This window comes from Antechinus flavipes, chromosome 6, assembly GCF_016432865.1.
Source record: "Antechinus flavipes isolate AdamAnt ecotype Samford, QLD, Australia chromosome 6, AdamAnt_v2, whole genome shotgun sequence".
Lineage (NCBI taxonomy): Eukaryota > Metazoa > Chordata > Mammalia > Dasyuromorphia > Dasyuridae > Antechinus > Antechinus flavipes.
In genome coordinates, this window is record NC_067403.1 from 243,501,881 (window position 1) to 243,527,630 (window position 25,750).

Here is a 25,750-nt window from a genome sequence, read left to right on the forward strand (position 1 = left end):
TCATCTGACCCTGAAGTAGAAACTTTCCATGTGCACTGAAACATGAGCTCTTTGAGATCTTTGATATAATTACAAATACAATTCAATAAACATAGGTACTTATTAGGAGTACTATACTCAAGACTTAAGGGAAAATATACAAAAGTGAAATAGTACTTGCCCTCAAAACATTAACATTCTACTATGTGATTATAGGATGTTAACAAGTAAACACAAATACATACAATTTGAAGGGAGCATTAATAAATAGTAACATCACAAAGAGGCATTTGATTTGTGCTTTAAAGAAACTGCATTCAACAGAGCAAGAGTGATATCATTGATACCATACCAAGAGTGAGACCAGAGGAAACCATTCATAGGACAGGAATAGAAGGTGCAGAGATAGAATATACAATGTCATTGTATGACATTGGAAAGAAGTCACATGCCATTTTGAAGAGGAAAGTGTGGATTATTTATTCATTTATTTAATCTAACCACACATTTGCTCACCTATGCATCCATTTATTTATTATTTATCTATTTAAACATTTATTATCTCTGCCTCCCTCTATCTCTGCTCCCACTTGAACAATAAAAAAGAAAAGGAACACCTTTATAATATTCACAATACAGCAAAATAAATTCCTACATTGGCCATGCCCATAAATGTATACTTCATTTAGCAATTTAAGTCCATTACCTCTCTGGCAACACTTGGATGGAATGTTTCAGAATAAAGAATGTACTAATGAAAATTAATGTGAAATGACTCTTAGAGGTATAGATAGGGAGACATACTAGCAAAGATAAGAAGTTTGTATTTTTACCCTTGAGTCAATAGAGATCCATTAAATTTTTTTAGATAATAGATAATGTGGCCATACTTGTATTTTAGAACTATGAATTTGCCAGTTTTGTGGATGGTTGATTGGAAAATTTTGGAGATAAGAACAATTAGCATGATATCACAATATCCAAGATGACAGATGATTAAATTCAAAGGATAGATGTTATGGGAGTGGAGAGGCAATAAATGTGAGGAATGAAATGGAAAGAAGATGGGTAAAACATGAAGTCAGAGACATCTATGTTCATTTTTTTTTTCTCTGCCAGATCTTAGTGTGACCATGGACAAGTTACTTAACCTCTTAGTGCCTCAGGAAATTCTCCAAGGCTAAGTTAAGAAAAGTTAACAACTGCTATCATTGGAAGGAATTTCCATTTTGCAAATTTCTTACTAGAAATATTAAGTCCAGAACAAAATAATTTAAATATTGTGAAATGAGTACTCACAACAAGATATTTCTGCTGGTTTTGCTCCAATGATGGGTAACATTTGATTTTATCATGATTTACCCACATCTTAGAGATGGTTTGTCATTTTTGTGGTGCTAAGACACATTCACAGAGGTAAGTTAATTGTCCCTTTGGGTAGCACTTCCTATTGCTTCCAAGACTCCTCTATTATTTTTTTTAGCAAATGATCTAGACCCTGGAACTCTGTAATTGTCCTGTGTCCTCTGTAATTGGAATTCCACATTTTCCTCAGGACATTTCTACTACAATAATTTTATCCATTCATCTATCAGAACATATCTTTTATGTGAACTATGGCATTCACCTTCAAGTTTTCCTTTTATTCATAGTCCTACTACAGTCATCATTCTGGAGGAGTTGAATGTTTCACAAGTTAACAATTCACATATTATGAGTAGCCACATGGTAAAAAATAAATAGGATGACACATTGCCAGAAACCCTGTAGTGATAGGGAAAACTAGCTTATCTTCCCAGAAACTGATGGACAAACTAATAGACTCTTTATCTATCACTTCCATGATCTATTGGCTAGGATTATCCTCCTTGAATATCCAACCTTCTTTTGGTCAATCTTTGTTTTAAAAAAAAAAAAAACAAACAAACAGGTTTACCTCTGCCACACACTACATGAAATTGTTTCTCCTTTGAAACTAACATTACTAAAAATTCCAGTTTCTTATTCAACCTAGCTTCAGAACAGAGCCTTGACCCATTTTCTCTAGGAGACATTGCCCTTAAACTTTAATCACCAGTACAAATCAATTCTGCCCCACTTCTCTCCACTCTGTGCCTTCCTAGGATCCAACACCTGTAACATTCACTAAACAAATATCCTTTATTAAATGCCTAATAAGGATTTGCTTCAAAAGAATTATGAGTTCAACGGTGTGGTTGCTTCCAAGAATAAGTCTGAAAGGAACCTCTTCATACCTTAAGGGACAATTTTATGGTAAATGGTGATGTCTTTCTTGACTTGAACTAACTTGGTCCTCTGCTAATATTGTCAAGCTCATACTTGAAACCTTCCAGCATGATAAGATCTGTTGTACTTATGCTTTCCTTGCAGCCATCCAAGCTTATTTCTGTACCTCAGTGATGCATAAAATGTTGTTTTTCAATTGTTTCATATCCAACTCTTTGTGACCTGTCTAGGGTTTTCTTGACAAAGATACTGAAGTGATTTGACATCTTCTCTAGTTCATTTTACAGATGAAACTGAGGCAAATAGAATAAAGGGACTTGCCCAGGGTCACACAGCTACCAGGCCCAGTGCTCTATCCACTGTACCATCTAGTTGCTAGTCCATAAAATAGTGGTTCTATTAGAGGATATGAAACTATAACTTATGACCACATCTGAATATTTTATACAGATAGTAATAATAATAATAGCATTTATATAGCACCTACTATATGCCATGCACTGTATTAAGAGTTTTACAAATATGATATCATTTGATTTCTGTTGAGCTCCCATTACAATCTTTAATTTATAGCAAATGAGATGTTTAGCACAATCTGAGGCCTTATGATCTTAAATTCTCCATGATAACTCATACCTTCAATCTCCAGGCTGTGAAAATGGGCTGAAACCCCAAAAGTAAGTATGAAAAATAGATCTTGAAAAGGGAAGAGAAACTATGTGTCAGTGTGGCAAAGAAAAATCAGTTGGGTAAGGAAAATATTAACAAAAAGGAACATATACAATTATAATCTACTAGAAAAGATTCAATTTGAATATATGGTCCAAATGCTTCTAATAACTCACTTATACTCACTAACACTTTCACTTTATTTCTCTTTTTCTTCCTCTTTTGTTTTACAAAACAACCTTGAAGATCTTGCTCTAACATTTTATAATTTTGTGATCTATTTCCTCTTATCTAGTGCTACATGGCCAATGGCGCTAAAAGATTGCTAAATGCAGAGAACAGTCATTGTTTCAGTCATAACCAAGTCAGAAGCATTATATCTGCTTTTATGTCCCTTTTTCTAACTCACCACCAGATCAGAAACCTGTCTCTCTTTTTTTTTTATAAGTATTGAAATTTATGAGAGCATTCTATCTCCTTAACAAGATACTAGGGGAGCAATGAGATCAGCAAAGGAGGTACATAAGTATCTTGGCAGAACAATGAAAAATAAATGTTTACTATATCCTCACTGAGCAAAGGGAATAAACACACAAAGAATTTCTTAACCAATGAATATTTTTTTGTCAAATGACCATCTCTTTTATACTCTTAAAAATTAATTAAATAGATCTACAGATAGAGTGGAAACAAATCACTGCAAATACCTAGCATATTAATGGAGCAGTTCTTCATCAAAAAAATGGATAAACAAAAGGCAGCTGTTAGCTGATCTTTCTACAGCATATTTGAGAAATGTGTAATATCATTCTATCACCTATAATAAAACATTGCAAAAGAAATGTGCATGCATTCACAAAACTGATTCTTGAAACTGGTACAATTGTCAGAAAGCTCAGACTGAACAGTTTAAAATTCCATCTAGCCAGCATAACACTTCTTCTTCTTCTTTTTTTTTTAAAAACAATAGCTTTTTTATTTTTATTTTTTTAAATTAACTTTTTATTGACAGAACCCATGCCAGGGTAATTTTTTTACAACATTATCCCTTGCACTCACTTCTGTTCCGATTTTTCCCCTACCTCCCTCCACCCCCTCCCCCAGATGACAAGCAGTCCTATACATGTTAAATAGGTTACTGTATATCCTAGATACAATATATATGTGCAGAACCGAACAGTTCTCTTGTTGCACAGGGAGAATTGGATTCAGAAGGTATAAATGACCTGGGAAGAAAAACAAAAATTCAAGCAGTTTATATTCATTTCCCAGTGTTCTTTCTTTGGGTGTAGCTGCTTCTGTCCATCCTTGATCAATTGAAACTAAATTAGCACTCTTTATTGAAGAGATCCACTGCCATCAGAATACATCCTCAAACAGTATTGTTGTTGAGGTATATAATGATCTCCTGGTTCTGCTCATTTTACTTAGCATCAGTTCATGTAAGTCTTGCCAATCCTCTCTGTATTCATCCTGCTGGTCATTTCCCTACAGAACAATGATATTCCATAACGTTCATATACCAGAATTTACTCAACCATGCTCCAATTGATGGGCATCCATGCATTTTCCAGCTTCTAGCCACTACAAACAGGGCTGCCACAAACATGTTGGCACATACAGGTCCCTTTCCCTTCTTTAGTATCTCTTTGGGGTATAAGCCCAGTAGAAATACTGCTGGATCAAAGGGTATGCACAGTTTGATAACTTTTTGAGCATAGTTCCAAATTGCTCTCCAGAATGGCTGGATGTGTTCACAATTCCACCAACAATGTATCAGTGTCCCTGTTTTCCCACATCCCCTCCAACATTCCCCATTATCTTTCCCTGTCATTCTAGCCAATCTGACAGGTGTGTAGTGGTATCTCAGAGTTGTCTTAATTTGCATTTCTCTGATTAATAATGATTTGGAGCATATTTTCATATGGCTAAAAACAGTTTCAATTTCTTCATCTGAGCATTGTCTGTTCATATCCTTTGACCATTTATCAATTGGAGAATGGTTTGATTTCTTATAGATTAGAGTCAATTCTCTATATATTTTGGAAATGAGGCCTTTATCAGAACCTTTGATTGTAAAAATGTTTTCCCAGTTTATTGTTTCCCTTCTAATCTTGTTTGCATTAGCTTTGTTTGTACAAAAACTTTTCAATTTGATATAATCAAAATTTTTTATTTTGTAGTCAATAGTGATCTCTAGTTCTTCCTTGGTCCTAAATTCCTTCCTCTTCCACAGATCTGAGAGGTAAACTATCCTATGCTCTTCCAATTTGTTTATCATCTCATTCTTTATGCCTAGGTCATGAACCCATTTTGATCTTATCTTGGTGTACGGTGTTAAGTGTAGGTCAGTGCCTAGCTTCTGCCATACTAACTTCCAATTTTCCCAGCAATTTTTGTCAAATAATGCATTCTTATCCCCAAAACTGGGTTTTTTGGGGTTTGTCAAACACCAGATTATTAAAGTTATTGGCTGTTTTGTCCTTTGAACCTAACCTATTCCATTGATCAACTAGTCTATTTCTTATCCAATATCAGATGGTTTTAGTAACTGCTGCTTTATAATATAATTTTAGATCTGGTACAGCTAGGTCACCTTCATTTGATTTTTTTTTCATTAATTCCCTTGAAATTCTTGACCTTTTGTTTTTCCATATGAACTTTGTTGTTATTTTTTCTAGATCATCAAAATAGTTTTTTAGGAGTCTGATTGGTGTAGCGCTAAATAAATAGATTGGTTTAGATAGTATTGTCATCTTTATTATATTTGCTCACCCAATCCAAGTGCATTTAATATTTTTCCAGTTGGTTAGATCAGACTTAATTTGTGTGGAAAGTGTTTTGTAGTTTTGCTCATAAAGTTTCTGATTTTCCCTTGGCAGATACATTCCTAAATATTTTATACAATCAATAGTTACTTTAAATGGAATTTCTCTTTGTAATTCTAACTGTTAGGTTTTGTTAGTGATATATAAGAATGCTGATGACTTATGTGGGTTTATTTTGTATCCAGCAACTTTGCTAAAGGTGTGGATTGTTTCTAATAAGTTTTTAGTAGAATCTCTGGGGTTCTCTAAGTATACCATCATATCATCAGCAAAGAGTGATAATTTGGATTCCTCATTGCCTATTCTTATTCCTTTAATCTCTTTCTCAACTTTTATTGCCAAAGCTAGCATTTCTAATGCAATATTAAATAGTAACGGGTGATAGTGGGCAACCTTGTTTCACTCCTGATCTTATTGGGAATGGTTGCAGTTTGTCCCCGTTACATATGATGCTTACTGCTGGTTTTAAATAGATGCTACTGATTATTTTAAGGAAAAGTCCATTTATTCCTATACTCTCAAGAGTTTTTAATAGGAATGGATGTTGGATTTTATCAAATGCTTTTTCCACATCTATTGAGAGGATCATATGGTTTTTGTTAATTTGATTATTAATATGACCAATTACACTGATAGTTTTCCTAATATTGAACCAGCCCTGTATTTCTGGTATAAATCCTACTTGATCATGGTGTATTATCTTGGGGATGATTTTCTGTAGTCTTTTTGCTAATATCTTATTTAAGATTTTAGCATCAATATTCATTAGGGAGATTGGTCTATAATTTTCTTTCTCTGTTTTCAACCTACCTGGTTTAGGTATCAAGTACCATGTCTGTGTCATAAAAGGAGTTTGGTAGGACTCCTTCATTCCCTATTTTTTCAAATAGTTTATAAGGCATTGGGGCTAATTGTTCTTTGAATGTTTGGTAGAATTCACATGTAAATCCATCTGGTACTGAGGATTTTTTTTAGGTAGTTGATTAATAGCTTGTTCTATTTCTTTTTCTGAAATGGGACTATTTAAGCAATTTACTTCCTCCTCTGATAATCTGGGAAGCCTATATTTTTAGAGGTAGTCATTCATTTCGCTTAGGTTATCAAATTTATTGGCATAAAGTTGGGCAAAGTAACCCTTTATTATTTCTTTAATTTCCTCTTCATTGGTGGAAAGTTCTCTCTTTTCATTTTTAAGACTACTAATTTGATTTCCCTCTCTCCTTTTTCTAATCAGATTTACCAAAGGTTTATCAATTTTATTGGTTTTTTCATAAAACCAAATCTTAGTTTTATTTATTCAATAGTTTTTTACTTTCTATATTATTAATTTCTCCTTTTAATTTTAGAATTTCAAGTTTAGTAATTGATTGGGGGTTTTTAATTTGGTCTTTTTCTAACTTTTTAAGTTACAGGCCCAATTCATTGATCTTCTCTTTCTCTATTTTATTCAAGTAAGCCTCTAAGGATATAAAATTTCCCCTTAATACCACTTTGGCTGCATCCCATAAATTGTGGTATGATGTCTCACTGTTGTCATTATCTTGAGTGAGATTATTAATTTTGTCTATAATTTGCTCTTTCACCCAATCATTCTTTAAGATGAGATTATTTAGTTTCCAATTACTTTTTGGTCTATTTACACCTAACTTTTTGTTGAATGTAGTTTTTATTGCATTGTGGTCTGAAAAGAAAGCATTTACTATTTCTGCCTTCCTGCATTTAATTTTGAGGTCTTTATGTCCTAATATATGGTCAATTTTTGTGTAGATCCCATGAACTGCTGAGAAGAAAGTATACTCCTTTCTGTCACCATTCAGTTTTCTCCAGGGATCTCTCATACCTAATTTTTCTAATATTCTATTTACCTCTTTAATTTCTTTCTTATTTGTTTTGTGATTTGATTTATCTAAATCTGAGAGTGCACGATTGAGATCTCCTACTATTATAGTTTTGCTGTCTATTTCTTCTCGCAACTTTCTTAACTTCTCCTTTAGGAAGTTAGATGCTATACCACTTGGTGCATATATGTTTAATACTGATATTGATCTTCATTGTCTAGAGTACCCTTTAGCAAGATATAGTTTCCTTCCTTATCTCTTTTAATTAGATCAATCTTTGCTTTTGCTTGATCTGAGATAAGGATGGCTACCCCTGCTTTTTTGACTTCACCTGAAGCATAATAGATTCTGCTCCAGCCTTTTACCTTTACTCTGTATGTATCTCCCTGTTTTAAATGTGTTTCCTGTAAACAATAGATTGTAGGATTCTGACTTTTGATCTGCCTCCTCTTTATGGGAGAGTTCATCCCATTCACATTTATGGTTAAAATTACTAATTCTGTATTTCCTGCCATTCTAATATCCCCAGATTATACTTTTCTTTTTCTTGCCCTCCTTCCCTTCTTCCCTGGTATTAAACTTATTGGTCCCACTTGCATCATGCAGCTCTCCCTTTTTAGTAACCCTCTCTCCTCCCTTTGAATCCCTTCCCCTTTCTTGTACCCTTCCCTTATTACTCTTTTTCCTTTTCCCTTTTCCTCTCCCACTTTTTAATGAAGTGAGAGAAGAATCTCTGTAAAACAAATATGTCAATTATTTGCTCTTTGAGCCAACTCTGATGAGAGTAGGATTCACACAATATTCCTCCCCCTCTCTAAGTTCCCTCATATATGATAGGTTTCCTTTGCCTCATTGTCGCATGTAGTTTCCCTCTTTTTATTTCCCTTCTTCCCTTTTTCTGACACTATGCCCTTTCCATTTCTACTTCCCTTTTTTATGTTGTATCGGTAAAATCAAATTATACATATGGTTTTTAATGTATATTCACAGCAGAAATACAGTTCTCAAGAGTTCCTTTTACCTTTTTCTACTTCTCTTGATTCCTGTTGTTGAAGATCAAATTTTTTGTTTAAGTCTGGTTTTTTCCTTAGAGACAGATGGAATTCCTCTATTTCATTAAATGTCCATCTTCTTCCGTGGAAAAAAATACTCAGCTTAGCTGGATAGTTTATTCTTGGCTGCATTCCAAGCTCTTTTGCCTTTCGGAATATCTGATTCCAGGCCCTTCGATCCTTTAATGTTGAGGCAGCAGATCTTGCTGCCCTTATGTGGCATCTTGGTATTTGAACAATTTTTTCCTGGCTGCTTGTTAAAATTTTTTCTTTAGTCTGAAAATTTTGAAGTTTGGCCACAATATTCCTCAGAGTCTTTATTTTAGGGTCTTTTTCAGAAGGTGTTCAATTAATTCTTTCAATGCCTATTTTCCCTTCCGGTTCTATTACTTCTGGGCAGTTCTCTTTGATGATTTCCTGTAAAATATAATCTAGGCTCTTTTTTTCATCATAATTTTCGGGTAGTCCAATGATCCTCAGGTTATCTCTCCTAGACCTATTTTCCAGGTCTGTTGTTTTTCCAAATAAATAGTTGACATTTTTTTCCAATCTTTCATTTTTTGGTTTTCCTTGACTGATTCTTGATGTCTCAATGAATCAGTCATTTCTATTTGTTCAGTTCTGATTTTTAGTGAGTTATTTTCTTCATTAGCTTTTTTTACTTCTTTTTGTATATGTCTAATTGAGTTGTTTTGCTCTATGGAATTTTTTTCCATTTCACTAATTTATTATTTTTTTTTAGTGAGTTATTTTCTTTTTCCAATTCACAAATTCTGTTTCCCTGCACTTCTTGGGAGTTTTTTACCTTTTCTAATCCACATTTTAGGAAGTTGCTGCTCTCTTGCATAGCTTCTCTTTCCTTTTCCCATTTTTCTTCTAGTTCTCTTTGAAGGTTTTTAATAGTCTCTTCTAGGAGAGCCTTTTGTATTGGAGACCAACAATTGTCTGGAGACTGTCTGTTATTAGTCTCTTCAGGGTTGAAAACCTGTTCTCTTTCTGTATAGAAACTACCAATTGTTCTTTTGATTTTTTTATTCATTTTGTTAGAGCCTGTAGGTTCTGCCTTCAGAGCCAGGAGGTTACCAGCTTCCTTTGCAGAGCAGTGAAAGGTATATGGACGGGTAGCTGTCCTGCCAGCCAGCTACAAAAAGCTGTGAGGTACTGGAGTGCTCTGGGAAAGAGTTCCCCACCCGGGAGTAACTCAGGCCTGCAGGGCCAAGATGGGAAAGTACCCTGCAAAGAACCCCCACAGTGTGAGATAATGCCTGCCCTGGGGCTAGACGCTGAGTAGTGAGAGTTTCACTACCCCAAGCCAAAGCCTGCCCTGGGGCTGTGGGTATTAGCAGTTGAGCAGTGAGTGGATTTGCAGGGACCGAAAGTGTCTGCCCCCAAGCACAATCCTGCTGGAGAAGTTCTATTGACCCAGGCCTAGCCCCGCACTGTGCCGATTAGAGGCTGCCCAGGCTGTGCCCCTCTGCTGTGCAGATTAGTAACTGCCCCTGAAAAAGCCCCGAACTGCAGGATGTGGCTGCAGGGCTGCCTTACAGTCTGCTTGAGTCACTTCCAGGTTTGAGTGGTTACAGCCAGATCTTGTTAGGTTCTGGCGTTTTTTAGCGTATCCTGTTTTAGGCTTTAATTTCTCTGCCAGTTTACTGCTTTGTAGTCAAGGCAGAGCAGTTACTCTAAAGCAGAGTCGTCTCTATAATTTCTCTAGCCACAGAGATCACCCCCACCCCTGGTCTGCTCAGGACGCTAGTCTCTCGCTGCCTGTGCTGGTCTGTTCCTGGCCCCTCTAGCAAACCTTTCCTGGCGATCTTACAGATTGACTTTGGCTGCTAAATTGTAGTGTTTCTAATCTTCATGGATTTAAGCAGTGAAGAGCTGTTTTTGAGGCTGAATTAAATAGTTGGTTATGAGGGGAACGAGAGGAGCTTAGAGAGTCGTGTGTGCCTTCTCCACCATCTTTGCTCTGCCCCCAGCTTTTTTATTTTTAAAATACATGTAAAGAGTTTTCAACATTCACCCCTGCAAAACTTTGTGTTTCAAATTTTTCTTCCTCCCTTCCTGTTATTGGCCAGAACTCTGAACTTGAAACAAAGGATTCTTACAAAGTGCTAAGTCAGTGGAATTGATAGAGACAATAGTTATCTAATTTAGCATGGTTCAGTATGATTGATTTAATCCTACAAGGAGATGTTATGGGCCAGAACTTGAAACAAGATACTAAGTGGAATTGAGGAGACAATGGTTAAATCTAGTTTAGCATTGATTTAATCCTATGACAAATAATGGTTTCCTAGTGTATACTCAGTGTGGAGCATTTAAGCGAGAAGCTCTCAGGGTCAAAAAAAGGACAAGCTCACTAGAAGCTCTTAAGAGTCTGAGAAAGATTCATTCCATCATCCACCTTTGTGATTAGAAATCCATAGCAAGGACATGTTTAGAACCTGGACAAAATTTGTTGTAGCTTTTGGAGTATAGTGAATTATGCAGGATACAAGCCCAACACAATAAGCAAACTGGAGTTAGTACTCCAATCGCTTTTGACCAATTAGCAGATGAAGGTCAGAATAAAGACAATTCAGCACAGACTAATTTCCCCATAGTAGCTTATGAACAGCTACTGCTGCAATAAAAGCTTGGGGCACTCTCCTAGGGAAAGATGGAGGGGAAGCCTTCACAAAAACAGCACAAGGTCCCAATGAACCTTTTGCTGCTTTTGTAGGACGTTTGCAGACATCTGTCACAAGAACTAGTGGAGAAAATGCAACTACAAGAAATATGATAAGACAACTGGCTAAGGAAAATTCTAATGAAGTTTGCAGAAGAATTATATGGGGATTACACAAAGATGCTCCTTTAGAGAAGATCATAAGACACTGTGCCACAGTGGGCACAAATGCTTACTATACTAGACTACAATGAACATGAGAAGACAGGATCCTTCTTGGCAAGGGACTTCTAGAGAAACTCGTCAATGCTTTCAGTGTGGAAAAATAGGACATCTGAGAGCTCAATGTAGGCAAAGAGATAAAGTGAGAGGACAGGATGAGAGAACAAGACCCAAAACACCATGTATAAAATGCAACCAAGGTTTCCACTGAGCCTCAGAATGTAGATTGACCCAAGGAAATGAGAGGCAGGACCCAGTTCCAAGATATCAAACAAAAGACAGGTGGGACATGATGGCAGCTGAGATTGGCTCTGATGTGATCAATTAGCCAAAAAGTGATTACTTAAGGGATTACATAAGCAAACAGCCAAAACAGATGGGAGAAAGGGATTACAAATGGAGAGAATATAGGCTTTTTTAGCCCAATAGAAGGGCAGTGTCCAGTGCGAGCAGTTCCAATATAATATCCAGGTGATAAGGAGAAATCTAGAAAATGGTAAATAGAAGGGACTAGATAGATTAACTGCTTGGGAGAAAGGGTTTGTTTGTATCTCTACAGATGAAGAAGGAATCATATGGATGCCAACAATCATCTGGAGAGAGACAGAAAAAGAGAAAAACCTCAAAACAAAGGAGAAGACCTAAAAAACATCTGACACTGAAAGAGAATGGCTGATAATGAGACTGTTAAAGAACTGTAAAAACAGCAGGAATCATTGGATTTCTTGAGATGAAAAATTGTTGATAAAACTGTTGCAGAACTTCAAAACCAGCAGGACTCAATGGACAATATATTCCTTTTGGACTATTTCTAGGACTTACGGACATGTATAATTTCCTCATGTTGATTCATGTTATTTGTTACATCACTACTAGCCTGTTTTACTATGTGCTTATGTAATTTATGTAATTATGTGTAATACTTCCCGTATTGATGGATTTATGTATACTTGTTTTAAGAGTGAGACCCTTCAGAAACCCGCTATTCTGATTTGATTTCCCATTTCCTTTGGTGTTTTTATCTCCCTTCTTGAGATGTCAGGGAGAGCATGATCACCTCCTTTTATGGGATTCTCACATCCTGAGAAGTCAGGGAGGTCATGACCACCTCTATTCTAAAATAAAAGAAAGCGGGAGATATTATGGGCCAGAACTCTGAACTTGAAACAAAGGATTCTTACAAGGTACTAAGTCAATGGAATTGATAGAGACAATAGCGATCTAATTTAGCATTGTTCACTATGAATGATTTAATCCTACAAGGAGATGTTATGGGCCAGAACTTGAAACAAGGTACTGAGTGGAATTGAGGAAACAATGGCTAAATCTCGTTTAGCATTGATTTAATCCTACAACAAATAATGGTTTCCTAGTGATATAATGATTGGTATATACTGAGTGTAAAGCATATAAGCAAGAAGTTCTCAGGGCCAGAAGGACAAGCACACTAGAGGTTCTTGGAGGCTGAGACAGATTCATTCCATCGTCCACCTTTGTGGTGGCTGCAGGCCACCAAAACCTTTGGAGTCAGGGAGATTCAGAAGCCAGAGAAGGCAGATAGGAACTCAAGCTCTTGGAACCAAGGAGAGTGATAGGCCTCCAGAAAAACTAGCCAAGCCCCAAGTGAAGGAGACAAGACTTTGAAGGAGACAATAAAGGATTTGGATTTTAACCCCTGGCTGCATTTGTGGTGATTACTAAACTAAAACAAAGGCGGCCTCCAGAGACCCCAAGAAAACCTCAACAGAGAATATTATATTTTAGAAAAGAATATTACACCTTACCTCAACAGCCCTCTCCCAGTCAGCAAATAATCCAATATATGTTAAATATTTGCAGTTCTTTTATACATATTTATACATTTATCATGGTGCAAAAGAAAAATAAGATCAAAAAGAAAAAAATGAGAAAGAAAATAAAAGCAAGCAAACAACAACAAAACCGGTGAAAATACTATGTTGTGATTCACATTCAATCACCACAGTTCTCTTTCTGAATGCATCACAAGTCTAATGAAATTGTCCTGAATCAACTCATTATTGAGAAGAGCCACTTCAAGAGCCACTTTCACCAGAATTGATCATCACATAATTGCTGTGTATAATGTTCTCTTGGTTTTACTTACTTCACTTACCATCACTTCATAAAAATCTCTCCAGGTCTTTCTGAAATCATCCTGCTGATCATTTCTTATAGAACAATAATATTTCATAAGATTCATATACCTTAACTTACTCAGCCATTCCCCAACTAATGGACATCCACTCAATTTCTAGTTCCTTGCCACTACAAAGAGGGATGCTATAAACATTTTTGCACATGGAGGCTTTTTCCCTTTTTTATGATCTCTTTGAGATATAGACCCAATAGAAACACTGCTGGATCAAAGAGTATGCACTGTTTGATAGCACTGTGGGCATTGTTCCAAATTGGAATTCCAAAATAGTTAGATCAGTTCACAACTCCACCAACAATGTATTAGTATTCCAGTTTTCCCACATCTCCTCCAACATTTATCATTATTTTTTCCTGTCATCTTAAATCTATCTGAGAAGCATTAGTGGTACCTTGGAGTTGTCTTACTTTGCATTTCTCCAATCAATAGTGATTTAGAGCATTTTTTCATATGACTCAAAATGGCTTAAATTTCTTCATTTAAAAATTGTCTGTTCCAAAAAACTGTATGGACATGTATACATATATTGTATTTAACACATACTTTAACATATTTAACATATATTGGTCTACCTGCCATCTGAGGGAGGGAGTGGGGAGAAAGAGGAGAAAAATTGGAACAAAAGGTTTTGCAATTGTCAATGCTGAAAAATTACCCATGCATATATCTTGTAAATAAAAAGCTATAATAAAAATAATAAAAATTGTCTGTTCAAATTAACCTTTTATAAATTGGAAAATTTCTGGTATTCTTATTTGAACTTGAATCAATTCTCTATGTATTTTAGAAATGAGACCTTTACCCTCGGATATAAAAATCTTTTGCCAGTTTTCTGCTTCCCTTCTAATCTTGGCTGTACTTTGTTTGTACAAAACTTTTTAATTCAATATAATCAAAAGTATCCATTTTGTATTTCATAATGTTCTCTAGTTTTTCTTTGGCCATAAATTCTTTTTTTCTTCAAAGATATGAAAGGTAGACTATTCCTTATTTTCCTAATTTGCTTATAGTATCACTCTTCATGTCTAAATCATGAACTCATTTCGACATTGTCTTGGTGTTAGGTGTAGGTCAATGCCTAGTCTCTGAATACTATTTTCAAATTTTCCAAGAAATTTTTTTGTTAAATAGTGAGTTCTTATTCCAGAAACTGGAGTCTTTGGGGTTATCAAATACTAGAGTACTATAGTCATTGACTTGTGAACTGAACCTATTCCACTGATCAATCATTCTAATCTCTTAGCCAGTACCAAATGGTTTTGATGGACATTTCTTACAGGAAGAACAATTTAAATGAATCTTGTTTAACATGTACTAAAAGATGGAAGTGACAAATGACTTTAAAGACTCAAGTAAATCATTTTGAGAATCTCAGTTTTTCTTCATTCACACTCTTTGAAGTCTAACAATAAACATACTTGCTGACAAGTCATAGTTCTTTTATATATTATGACTTTTGTGCTACTTAAAGCCTTCAGCTAAATGATAACATTATATCCCCTCATTTTTAGTTTAAAAAATATTGATGAAATGATATTATATAAGTCTAGAGAACTGCAGTTCCCATTGCCAAACATTTGTGGACAATCAATAATTTAAAATTTATTATGGATATAACTGCCTTCAAAAGTGACTAAAACTTCCTAATGAAATTCTAAAACTATTTAACTTTATTTAAATAAAACCATCTGTTTAAACAGAGCTTAAAAAACTGAAAGGGATGAGGCATAGCTATGATTTTCATGGTATTATTTATCCAGCCAGCATATCAACTGCTTTAGAATTTCCTTCCCATTGCCATTGAAAGATTAAATTACTTACTTAGCATCATTCAGAGAGAATGTGTTAAAAATGACACTTGAATCCAGGTCTTCTTCAGTCTAAGGTTGATTCTTTGCCACTATCACACATTGTCTCTTCCTAATTTATTTAAGGAAAATTATATTTCCCAGATTCTATTTTTGACACACCCTTATACTAGATTGCTAGATTTGTATATTTTGAATGCAGAAATGCTCTATTGAGCTGGGAACTTGATTCAGTGATGGCTACTTAAAGAAGTCAATTATGATATGTGGGTAGAATGGTCCTAATATAAAAAGAGGATTGAAGTGAATTAACAGACAAGAGGACTGACTTTAAAAGTCTCTACAGGAATCATTACCTTTCCCTTCAAACTCATCTCACATGATTGCTAAGATGATGATAATTATTTCACAAACTAATTTATTTTTCAATTATCTAAAATATCCATAGTCTATTTTTTGATGCATTTAGCAAAATTTTTTGAGAATGCACTCCTAGCATTTTATTTTAAAATTGTGTTAAATATTCATCATTACACTAATAATTACATACATTATTGGGGAATGGCTAAACAATTTATGGAATATGATTATGATGAAATATTATTATGCTATAAGAAATGACAAAGCAAGATGATTTCAGAAAAAAATCTTGGAAAAACGTACAAAATGAAGCAAGCAGAACTAGGAGAACATAGTATACAGTAATAACAATAATATAAGATGAAGAACTGTGCAGGATTTAACTATTTTCAGCAATATAATTGTCCAAGACAATCCCAAAGGATTCATGACAAAGCATGCTATCTGCATCCTGGGAAAGAACTGATACTGTATAAATATAGAATGATACATGCTATTTTTTTCTTTCTCTCATTATTTCTTTCTTTCTTGTATAAAACGATTAATATGAAAATGTTTGCACATGTAAATAAAATGATTGCACATTATACATTTATAAATAAATGACATATATATAAATTATACTGGATCGTTTGTCATCTCAGGGAGGAGCAAGGTAAAGATGGAATTTTGGGATGCAAACTTAGAAAAATGTTTAAAAATTGATTTAATATGTAATTGAGGGGAAATATAATATTGTGTATGTATAAAAACAGAAAACAAAGTTAATGTAAAAACAAAAAATGGTAAGAGGAGATCTCCACAATACATGCTATATTTCTATTTACAAAATCAATTTCATATTGTGAAATTGGAAAAAAATTTTCCACAAAAAGTAAAACTATAATAAGATAAAATAGAATAATATTTGTTCATTGAATCAAAAGGGAACTAATGGAATTTATTGCGTTAAGAGAATGGTATACTGCAAGTAAATCACTTTGGAAGCTATATAGAGAAAAAATTGGGTAGGAGAAAAACGAGCAAGGGATACCTATTAGATATCCACTACAATAAAGAAGACAAGATATTATAAAAGCTTGATTTAGCATGATAGCTATGTGAGTAGAGAAAAAGAGATGGATATGACAAGTGAAGCTAGAAATAACATGATTTGCCAACTGACTGGATGTATGGTGTCAAGGAAAATATATTCATCGACGAGACCAAAGTTGCACACTTGAGTGACTAAAAAGATGAGAGTATCCTCAAGAGAAAAAGAGACTTTTGAAAGAGGGATAAATTTTAAGGGAGAGATAATGAGTTTACATTAAACTTGACATGATTATGAAACAACAAGTTTGGAATGTCTAGTAGGTAGATGGTACAATTTGAGTGTGGTTCCAGATGACAAAGTATAATACAAAGACATGGAGAGTTTAATTAAGGCAAACCAGGTTAACTGAGAAGAAATATTTACACTAAGGTAGGAAGTCAGGTGTGATGGAAACAGATCCTCTGTTGGCCCCAGATAGAATTGTGTACCAAACCGTAAAGTCTGGGTAGTTTTAAAAGTATTCATATCAGAGTCAGACAGAACCAGGCATTGTGAAAAGGGCCAGCAATGTATATCAATATTTGGGGCCAGGTCATGTAAGTTTTTAAAGTCTAAATAGGAAAATTCATATTTTATCCTAGGAGCAGGAGGGAATTTCTGAGGCTCATTTACAGAAATAGGCAAATGACAACTCATACCCCTAGAAGATAACATTTTTATAGGATTGTAAGGTTTGCAAAGTGATATGCATATATATAATCCTAATAGTCTTATAAAGTAGGTCTTATGATTATCCTTATTTTTCAGATGGGGAAACAGACTGAGAGAGACTCATTGGCTTGTTCATAGTCACACAGCTATTAAGAATCTGAGACATGATTCAAACTTAGGTCTTTTTGATTCCAAACATAGTTTCCCTACTCACTGTGTCACATAGTTTCATCTCAATAAGAAGAAGAGCCTAAAGGTAGCAGTTGTCTGAGCAGTGAAAAGAACAAATAAAAGAGATGTGGTGGTGGTTCAGTATCAAGATTTGATACCAAACTATATAGAGAGAGTAAGAGAGAATTAGGAATTGAAGATAATTCCAAGGTGGTGAACATAAGATATTGGGTGAATGATAATGATACCATCAACAAAAATAGAGAAATTTGGAAGGTGAAGATAGCAAGTTCAGTTGTGTACATTCTGAGCTTGAGATATCTCGTAGAAATAGTGTTTGATATGTCTGATAGAAACCTGGTAATGATATGGATGATTAGAAAGCAAAGGAAATGGAAAAAGAACAGATAGATGGTAAGTGAACCAGGAAAGAGGGAGAGAGAGAGATAGATAGACAGACAGACAGACAGACAGACAGAGACAGAGAGACAGAGAAAGAGAATGAAGAAGAGGAAAGGAGGAGGAGGAGAAGGAGGAAGAAGAGGAAGAGGAAAAAGAGGAGGAGGCGAAAGAGGAGGAGGAAGAAGAGGAGAAGGAAGAGAAGGAGGAAGAGGAGAAAGAGGAGGAGGAGGATAAGAAAGAGAAAGGAAGGAAGGAAGGAGGGAAGGAGAAAAGAAGGAAGAAGGGAGGGAGATGAGAGAGAGGGAGGGAGGGAGGGAAGGAGGAAGGGAAGACAGGAAGAAGGAAGGAAGGAGAGAGGGAAAAAGGGAGGGAGGAAAAGAAAAATATGAGATAATAATTTCAATTTAGAGATATAGATAGGTGGATAGATGAATAACTAAAATAAATAAGTAAGTAAGTAAGTAACTAGAACAGGCATCTGGGACTCTGTCCCATATAATGACTTTTGAGTCCAGAGTTCCTTGCCTCTTAGAGGGTCTTCCACAGTCTGTGCTATCTCAGCCCAGGGCACTGTTTCTTTTTTTTCTCAATAGTATTCTATATTTCCAAATACATGTAAGAATGGTTTTCAATATTTATTTTTGTATGACTTTGTGTTCCAAATTTTTATACTTCAGTATAAGCCCCCTCCCCAATATAGCAAGCAATCTGATACAGTTTAAATATGTGCAATCCTTTTAACATATTTCTATATTTGACATTTTGTACAAGAAAAATCATACCAAAAAGGGAAAAAATCACATGAAAGAAAAAAAATCAAACAAAATAACAACAGAAAGGTAAACATATTATGGATTCACATTTCTCTGAGTTTTCTCTCTGAATGAAAATGGCATTTTCTAGCCCATCTATGAGATTTGTCTTAAATCTCTGCATTATTGAGAAGAGCCCCGACCATCACAATTGATGATCACATAATCTTACTATTAGTGTGTACAATGTTCTCCAACGCACTCTCCCTAGAGTTCCATCACTATAAGGACCCTCTTCTGCGGTCCTTGCTTTAATAGGTCTTTTTCCTCAATTCATCTCTACTCCTTGAGAGGGAGTTTATTAGAAATTAGTTGATGAACATTCCACAAGAATATTCACTTCTAGGAGATACTGCTCCTTCTCATAGTTCAATATCTGTCACATTCACCCTTCTCATTGATAGAAACTAGGGTCTCTGTTTTGCCCTGTATATTAGGAACAATATCCTAAGGCCCTTTATTTACCACAAACATCTGTCTAGTTGTGCTTTTTCTTCTTTTTTTATAAACACTATCCTTGAGATTTAATTCAAAGAACAAAATACTCAGATCATTAATCCTAGATTCTTGATTGCAAAAGGAACAGGTCATGAGGATCACCCTACCTTTCCTAAGCATGTGGCTGATCAGAAGCAGGATTGTTATCAGTAAACTTCACTTAATTGCATCAAAAATTACTTCCTCAGAACACTGGAAAATGAGTGTGGACCACAACATAGCTTTTGCACTTTTTCTGTTTTTCTCTTTTTTGTTTTTTCTTTTTTTTTCTTCCCAGATTATTTTTACCTTTCTAAATTCAGTTTTTCTTATGCGACAAGAGAATTATATAAGTATGTACACATATATGTTTAACATGTATGAGACTGCTTGCCATCTAGGAGAGGGGGTGGAGGGAAGAAAGGGAAAAGCTGGAAGAGAAGTGTTTGCAAGAGTCAATGTTGAAAAATTACCCATGCATATGTTCTGTCAATAAAAAGCTATAATAATAATAATAATAAAACTTTCTCACTGAATATCCTTCATTATTTAAGGCTAAGTAAACTTACTTTTGTTAACTACTTAATATTCCACATTTTTTCATTTCATTATAATATTAATCCTGTTGAAGTACTAGAATGGCCTGCTTAGGCCTGGCCTACTACTATGCCCTTTTCTCCCACTTCCCTCTCCCAATGAAGCCCTATTTTTGGAGGTCTATTCCAGCTGAATCTGGCTCAGAATCCCTAATTACAGCTGAGGATAAAGGATTAATGAAATTTTCTTGAATTTAAATAAATCTTAATGATTCTTTCCTCTACATAGAACTTTTACAAACATTATAAAATAATGCTGAATTTTTCTGAGCAGTTAGTAATATGACATTTGATATATTGCAAACTATCTTCAAATATCCTATGAAACATGATGGTATGCTCCACTTATTAAATTTGGAAATGAAGATTTCTGCCAGCTTGCCTAAACAATGTGGTAAAAAAAAAAAAAAAAAAAAAAAAAAAAAAAAAAACTAATAAGATAATATAAAACCTTGACTTCTTATGACACCTTTTTTTTCCTGAAATACTAGTATGTTTATTATTTAATTTATTCTCTTAACAGTTTTGTGATATAAAAGCCAGAGGCAAAGTGGATTGAGTATTGGATTTGTAGTCTTCCTGACCTGAACTCACTTGTCTCTTCAGATACTTACTAGCTGTATGACCCTGGGCAAGTCACTTGCACTCTCTCTGCTTCAGTCTTCCCAACAGTAAAACAAGGGAAGGAGAACAAAATAAGAATTTATATGGTTTCTTCCATGTTCCAGGCACTGTGCTAAGCACTTAAAAAAAATCTTATTTGATCTTCTCAACTATGCTATGAGGTAGATGCTATTATTACCCCCATATTACAGTCAATGAAATTAAAGCAAAGCGAGATTAAGTGACTTACCCAGGGACACACAGCTAGGCAATGTCTGAAGTTGAATTTAATTCAGATCTTCCTGAATCCAGGCCCAAAATTCTTCCCAGTTTGCAACCTACCTGGCAGTAATAGGTATAATAATAGCATTTACTTCACAGGATTGTTGTGAGGATCAAGTGATAATGTACACTACACTTTAATAAAGCCTTAAAGTGCTATATAAATACTATCTATTATTAAGCACAGGGAGATGCTACTAAACCCTTTTGTAAATGAGGAAACAGCAACAACACAGGGAGCTTAACTGATGAGGGAGTTACAATGACCAAGTCAGCTGTCAACTTCTATTCCTGTATCTATATGTGTCACCAGACTTTGTACCCATGTCTTCAAATTCCTTCAGAAGAACATATGTTATAGTATATAATCAAATGCCCTCTCTAAAGAGGTGATTGAGTATGGCAGTGATAGTGCCGAGTTTCAATTTAGGAAAACTTAGGTTCAGATCCGGCTCTGGCACTCATTATCCATGTCATCTTGGACAAGTCTTTTAATTTCAGTGTACTTCAAACAAAACTCCCTAGAATTTCTCATTTACTAAATCTAGGAAAGTTTGGGAATTTATGATGATAGAATAATTTTCCATACAGTGAAGTCTCTACATTGTTAGAAGCACAGATCCCATCCATATATATTGTCACTGATATTGTCCTTGAATAAGTCCTAGTGAGATAATGTATTTAAAGTACTTTGCAATTAAATCTCTTAAATGTCAATTACCATAAGAAGTGAAGGTTAAAACTAAACTATAATTAAGAAAAAACTTTCCCAATCTGACTCAGTTCCCTATCCCTAAACAAGACTAGTTTTCTAGACTCTTCTACTACAGCCATAAGGAGAACAGTGGCAGCAAGAAATGTTTTCTGATCTAGATGACCTGAATTACAACATCAATACAGCAATAACCAATAATAGCAAAGCACTTTCTTTTAAATGAAAAGTTCTAATATCTGATGAAAAGCTGTGAAAATTTACCCCTCCCCCCTTCTCCCCCAGATGGCAGGTAGACCAATACATATTAAATATATTAATGTATATATTAAATACAATATATGTATACATATCCATACAGTTACTTTGTTGCACAAGAAGAATCGAACTTTGAAGTAATTACAATTAACCTGTGAAGGAAATCAAAAATGCAAGCAGACAAAAACAGAGGAATTGGAAATGCTATATAGTAGTTCACACTCAATCCCAGAGTTCTTTCACTGGGTGTAGCTGGTTCTATTCATTATTGAACAAATGGAACTGGTTTGGTTCATCTCATTGTTGAATAGAGTCATGTCCATCAGAATTGATCATCATATAGTATTGTTGTTGAAGTATATAAGAGCATGTGCTTTCTAATAAAAGAAATTTCTTGTCATACATTTAATTTGATTATTATTGAAAGCTATGACAAGACAATTTTTTCTTGTCTGAAAAATGGGAATGTGGATATTTAGCACTTTGTTTTTCTTCACAAAGGCGATATTTAAAGCTTTCAATAAAAAAGTTTTGGGAGGTAATGCCAATACAGTGCCTTGAGCTCTTTGCAGAAAAGAACTATGTAAATGAAAAAAAAAATTATTATTACTCTGAAAGAAATTGCACCTAACTTGGTAGAAAATTAGAAGAGAAAGTTAGGAAGTAATTAAAAGTAATTGGTATCTTGCTATCCTTACAAGATACTATTTTTGCTTTTTTTAGATACCTTCAAATAAGTATCAAATCCAAAGGGGAAAAAAAAGGAGAAAACTGTCAAGTCCTCTTTGTTTTTAGGAAGACATTCTGAAACACTGTCACCAGCATGAGAGTAGCTGTAAGTGATGCCTGGAACATGTTATTAATAGAAAATAAAAGTAAGGTTTTAGAGTCAATGATGGCATTATAAGGTCTTTGTTCTTTAAACATAAGGGAGAGATTAGAAAAGTAACTGGAATAGCTTGAACACTAAACAGATCTCTTTCCTGGTACCCAGAGAGAAAGTAGGGCTGCTAGATATGATCCAAAAATGCTTGATAACCAAATGATTGACTGAACTTTTTTTCTTCCTTGCCAGATTGTTCTTAGAACCCATTTGGCCCATCCCCCTGATTTTACTGATCAATAACAATCTATAGGAGGTAAGTGACTAAATCAGGATTTGGACCCACATCTTAACCTAATTAATTTTCCTGAGTTCAAATCAGGCCTAAGGCATTTACTAATTGTGTGATCCCCACATAAATCATTTAATTTTGGAAAATGAGTTGGAGAAGGAAATGACAAACCACTCCAGTATCTTTTCCATGAAAATTCTAAATGGAATCATAAAGAGTAGATCACAACTTAAATGACTGAACAACAACAATTTTTGAGTCAGTACGTAGCATTCTTTCTCCTACACCATATTGCCTCATAGCTAGCTCCAGATAATCCCTTTTGTGATAATTGTCTCTGATGTCAACATGATGGTCCTTAGACCATGTGACTTTTCTTTTTCCAGTTTGTGTCAGGTCAAAATAAGAGCTAGTTCTAGTCTGGCTAAAATATAGAAAACCTGAAGTAAAGTAAATGAAATAAAAGCTAAAAAGGCAAATGAGAGCCAGATATCAGGCTGAGAAGTTTGTATTTTATTCTAGAGATAATAGGGAACCACTGAGAATTTTTGATTAGGAGAATGAAATGATTACTTGCCTAAGGAAGACCATTTGAACAGAAGATTAATTGGAAGGGGTGGAGGGAATAGAAGTCGAGAGATCAATTAAGAAGACTATAGTGCAACCAAGAAAGATTTTAGAGTCTGAACTAAGCCACACAAATGAAAACAAAGGGATGAATATAAAAAATGTAGAGGCAAAATTGATAACACTCAAAAATTCATTAGATATAGGCAGTGAGAGAGAGGGAAAAAATCAAAGAAAACTGAGAGGTGATGAACTTAAGTGTCAGAGAATGTTACCTCAACAGAAGAGGAAAGAATAGGCATATTGAAGCAGTAAAATAATAGGTTCATTTGTGGATGTTTTGAGTTTGAAATGCTGATAGAACTTCCACATAGAGATATCTAGCAGCTGGTGATCAATAACTGAAATTCAGTAAACAACAGATAATTGGACACAGAGATTCAAGTCATCTGTATAGAGAAGGTAACTGAACACACTGGATGTCAGTAAGACAACTGGTATTTATTAAAGCACAGAGTATTTCCAAGCATTGTGCCAAGTACTAAGAATACCAAGAAGGACAAAAAAAAATTCTTCTGTCAAGGAGCTCATAGTACAAATGTGTGCACACGCATACACATACATACATGCATGCACACTTATACATGACAGATTCTGTGCTTCTGATGCTACTGCTTACAGCTTTCTTCACTACATCACAATCTGTTGTGCTCTATGGAATCTTTCTTCTGGTGCACTGCCATGTTCTTTTCCTTGATAATGCTGTCTCTGCGGGTTTTCTGCTGAGTTGGTCTGTTCTCTTCACTATGCAATAATCTGCTCTCTTTAAGGTATTTTGGTTTGGGTTATGATTTGCTTGAAGGTCCTTTCCAGATCTAGATCAAAGATGCTATGATTCTAGGATCCTCTAGATTTCCTTAGCTATTTCTCTCTGAATTACCTACTTTTTGAATTGTTTCTTTTAACTCCCATTATGCTTTGAAATTTATCCAAATCCCCTAAGCACTCTACAATTTAAGGCTGAAGCAGACTTTTAATTCTGACTTTTTGCAAGTTGCAAAATCGATGCTCTCCCTAACCATATGTCAAAACAGCTTCAGACACCTCTTACAAGGATGGTGCTGGCATGTTAAATACAGATATTTTTCCTAGACTGTGGGATAGACCTCTGAGCCAGTAATCTTTCTATTAACTCTTAAAGTTCCTCTGGGTCATCCTACCACATCTCTTTATTTTTTTCATGGAATCATTATTATTTTGGCTTATCTTCGATAACTTTGGGTTGGTTCTATGTACTTGAAATTAGAGATTACCAGTGCCAAGGTCTCCTATGTTTCCCTGTTTTCCTTTTCTTCCTTTTTAAAAAATTTCTCAACACATCTACTTCCTCTACTTCTTTCTGTGTTTCACTTGTTTTTATTTTTCTGATGTTAAATGTCTTAAGTTTAGAATAATTCACATAACAATTGAATTCTTCAGGGGAAAAAGAATCCAACAAATAAATGTAGTGCTTCAGAGTGAGATCATGTAGTAGGATAGTCATGCAATATAATCTATGATCAAATTGTATACAATAATACAACCAAGCCTGAAAGAATTTAGGTGATGGGTGATTTAAAATGCTAATACAAATGTAAAGTATATATCCTAGTAGTGAAACTGTCCTCAGGATCTTGATATTCATAAACTACCAAATGTACCATCATTGAGATTCTGGGAAGTGTGGAAAGGGTTGATACACACAAAAATTGGTTTTGCTATAAAACTTTTAGAATTCATCAGTATATGTGTGGGCAATAAAAATAATCACTTGATCAAAACTGTAGGAGAGCACTTCAAAATATTACCATAAGATCATATTTTCATGATTATAGAGCATGAAGGCATCTTACAGACTATCAAGGCCAAATCTCTTCTTTTATAAATTAAGAAATTGAGACTCTAAGAGGGTAAGTAATTTGTCCAAGATCAGATAGTTGACAAATATCTAAGGTAGAATTTGAACTTGAGGAGCCAGTGCCATTGCAGCCACTGTACCAGGGACACAAACAGATACTTTGGGCAGGAGGCAAGCTGTTGCCATCAAAATGAGCAAAAAAGGGCAGTAAAAGCATGGAGCGTTATTGGGATAAAGGCTTCTTGAAGAATTTAAGATTTG

General features: G+C 34.8%; 1 pseudogene; it reads left to right on the top strand.

The window, feature by feature from the left end:
- The first annotated feature begins 2,943 nt into the window (after positions 1 to 2,943).
- Positions 2,944 to 25,750, top strand: part of LOC127541560 (40S ribosomal protein S23-like) — a 38,861-nt pseudogene continuing 16,054 nt past the window's right edge.